Source organism: Paramisgurnus dabryanus, chromosome 8 (assembly GCF_030506205.2).
Source record: "Paramisgurnus dabryanus chromosome 8, PD_genome_1.1, whole genome shotgun sequence".
NCBI lineage: Eukaryota > Metazoa > Chordata > Actinopteri > Cypriniformes > Cobitidae > Paramisgurnus > Paramisgurnus dabryanus.
This window is the reverse complement of record NC_133344.1, coordinates 126,640-130,425: the sequence shown is the minus strand read 5'-3', so window position 1 is coordinate 130,425 and position 3,786 is coordinate 126,640. Positions and strand designations below refer to the sequence as shown.

General features: G+C 34.9%; 1 long non-coding RNA gene across 1 annotated transcript; it reads right to left on the bottom strand.

Annotated features, from left to right (window-relative positions):
• LOC135770184 (uncharacterized) lies at positions 1–3,524 on the bottom strand. Its single transcript, XR_010542561.2, has 5 exons — positions 3,452–3,524; positions 2,441–2,593; positions 1,918–1,982; positions 1,693–1,791; positions 1–97 (listed from the first exon to the last, which is right to left on the bottom strand). It is a non-coding gene; the product is annotated as an uncharacterized lncRNA (long non-coding RNA).
• Between the last annotated feature and the right edge of the window lie 262 nt (positions 3,525–3,786).

The following is a 3,786-nucleotide window of genomic DNA, read 5'->3' as shown; positions in this document are numbered from 1 at the left end:
CCCCCCCCCCCGTGCTCCCTGGTGACTGTTTGAAATGCCCCCATTGCATCCTTCACGTCCAGTTCTGTTGCTGCTGGGAAGTTGTTCAACACAGCATCTGACAAATATGAAAAGAATGCATGAGACAAGTATTTTTGCTTTATGTTACATGTGATAGTCATTCTCTTTTGAAAAAGTAATATATAAATATTGACAGGCAACAGTAATCATACCGTTCTCATTACTACAAACAGAAGTGCATGTTTCTCTGCGTGTGTTTAATGACATTTTGGAACTAGCAAAAGAGGCTTAAAGGCAGGGTATCTGATTTTGATCCAGAGAAACATTTTAGTTATGCTGGTTGAAAGTCTCCTCAAGTCTTGATAGCAATCACTATGTTAAGTGGTCTAAATGTGTATTTTTATATATTTGTGTCACCTGTAAAAGGCGTAGGACCAAAAAACGTTCAACAAATCATTGAACCCCGACCGAATGCAATAATTGGATGTGGGCATGGGCCAGTTACCGGTTTGAAGGTATACCGAGATTTTCAGAGTCAAGGTTTTAAAAAACCACAAAAATTTTCTGTGATACCATTTTCAATGTATGAACTGTGTTTACACAAAGTGAATTAAATCATGTAATTGAATTCATGTTTACATTTACAATTGAAAGAATATTATCATTTAAAGGCTTTATTTTTACCTGGCATAAACGTTGTTTGTTGCTTAAAAATAAAATGTATTGTGTCCAGTTGAAAAGTTTATGTTTTAATATGCAGACATTTGAAAATAACACATTTTAGTGTCACAATGGCAATACCGCAACACCGTGGTATTTTTGCTTACGGTTATCATACTGCCAGAATCTCATTCCGGCCCATAATTGGACGCATAAAATTTTTGCCCCTCTTCTGTAAACGTGTTTTGCATGCCACTTCACAACCTGTTCACGCTCTGTAAAAATAGGGAGAATCAAATAAACCTTCCTGCTGAATTGACACAGGAGCTACAAAACGAAAGACATTTTGAAACAACAAAAAAAAACATCTGGATGAGTAAAGAGCAAAAACCCAAATTAACATTGGTAAGTTCACTGCTTTTCTGCAAGATGGAAACAGCTACAGGTCTGAAAGGGTCATTGCAGTGTTTCTTTTGGAAAGGTAGGTATGCAGTGTGATTCTATTTTAACGGATTCAGATTGTATTTTAATGAAACTTGCTTATGTAGTTTGTGTTCCTTTACGAATTAGTGTAATGATATTTATCTTTTCAAATTTCTAAACATGCTGTATTTATTTCGGATTAAAAACAGTTGTTTATGTTGGTTATTTTGGTAATGTTATTCACTTTGTCAGTCTTACTGGTTAATGAGATAGGAGTGTGCTTCTGGTTGGTGCGTGTAGGCTAAAGTTAGTATTTTTCAAAATCAAATACCCTGCCCTTTAAGATGCCAAGAATAAAATATTCACAATACAATCTTATTGACATAAAACCTGTCAAATGTCTAAAAATAAAACATCTAAACAATATTGTATGGATGAGTAAACTGTTGTATCGGCAAAGAGTCATTTAATCTGGGGCTTTTAATATTTAGAAAATATTAAGGCAGTACCGGACTGTCGTCAATTACTCCTCATATAGCCTAATGTCATATTAAAAGTATTATTTTGTGAAACACCATTCAGCCTAAAACTACATACAAACACACTTACCTTTAATAACTGAGAACTGATGTTTTTTCAAATGCTTGCTTCTGCAGTGGACCACCACCATGCATGTTGAACTTTGAAATTAATGAATTTTAGTGAACTCTAAAACACAAAAGACAATGTCGTTAACAGTTGCAGACTGAAATATTTTCTGATTTTTTGTGACCACATGAAAGACTGTGTTGACACCACAATGTCTGATTAATATTGCAGGTTTAGAGAATTTACCTGTCCAGCATTCTTCCGGCACGGTCTCTCAAGTTTCTCCCTCCAGTTTCGCACAGCTTTGACACCTGAATAGCACATGCCTATGTCAGTAATTGTACAGTATTGTATGCTTCAGTGTACAAGTGTTTACCAACCTTAAAGGTTAATGCCCACTGACCTGACTCTTTTTTCCAACAAACTGAAGGCCTGTAAGTTAAATCCATATGGAAAAATAGCTTTCCCCCACAATCTATCTCTGCATGCATAATTGTAAACTGCCTACATAACTGTAAGCAACACAGTAATAACTTAGCTAAGTTACTGCTGTTACTAAAAAGCAGCCTACAAATCACTCATGTTGATCTTCAGTGTAACGTTACATAGACTCATTTACCTCCACTATTTTATTACATTGCAGGTTGTACTGTTTAGGTTTTATAAAACATGGGTTACTTAAGTTACCCGCAAGAATGTCGCGATTCCAACAACAAATAAAGTAAATCAATTTTAAACACATGTAAAATAAAATAATAAAAACACTTACAAAACGAAACGAGTGTGGTAGATTGCTTTCCTCATGGCTGCTCGCTGATGTTGTTGCTTTTCAAACAGCGGAAATCTTTCTCGTGAGATTTGGCCTCGTGTTTGTGTACTGCTGCCATCTAGCGGTTCGGAGTTGTAACTGGATTTTGTTTATCTTTGAAATACGGTCAAATAATGAATGTTATGCGTGACAGCAGATATTCACATAAGATAAATAAAACCAAACATCTTAAATTCACTGGTGTCTTTGCATGCCTGATGAAATATCATAAATTTTGCAAGTTATTTTGACAAAAACAAAATTTTATTAAATTCAAGGTTATTTTGGGCTAAACATGGTTTGTTCGTAGTCGGTCTATTTATGAGCTAAATAGTGGCTATATGTACGACGGTGCATAAAACACTTTAAAGAAATTAAACAAACCTTGTAATCGCTGTTAACTTTGCTTACAATGAAATACCATACATCTCACAAGTTATTTTGGCAAAAACCACATGTAATTAAATTAATGGTTATTTCTGGGCTAAACGTGGGTTATTCGTAGTCGGTCTATTTGTAAGCTAAATAGTGGCTAGTACAGACGGTGTATAAAACACTTTAAAGAAATGAAACAAAATACCTTAATTGCTTTGAACTTTGTTTACATGATTAAATATCATACATCTCACAAATCATTTTGGCAAAACAACATGTAATTAAATTAATGGTTATTTCTGGGCTAAACGTGGGTTATTCGTAGTCGGTCTATTTGTAAGCTAAATAGTGGCTAAGTACAGACGGTGCATAAAACACTTTAAAGAAATGAAACAAAATACCTTAATTGCTTTGAACTTTGTTTACATTATTAAATATCATACATCTCATAAATCATTTTGGCAAAACAACATGTAATTAAATTCATGGTTATTTCTGGGCTAAACGTGGTTTATTCGTAGTCGGTCTATTTATGAGCTAAATTGTGACTACGTACAGACGATGCATAAAACACTTTAAAGAAATGAAAATAAATACCTTGTAATCGCTGTTAACTTTGCTTACATGATAAAATAGCATCCATCTCACAAATTATTTTGTCAAAAACCACATGTTACCAAATTAAAGTTTAATTGGGCTAGAAGTGGGCTAGGCACAGCCCGGCTATATCGGGTCTATACTGAAACGAGACGTTGAAATGACGGCTATTGCTTGCTGGGACGTTGGTTTGGATGTTGGGACCGTACCAGTACAGCTCAGCAGTGGTGTAGTCTACTAGGAATTGTAATGGATTTCCGTATACCCGCTAAAAATAGCGTGAGGATGCGTAACAGCATGGTTTTGTGACATTTCAAACTTTTAGTAATAGTGAA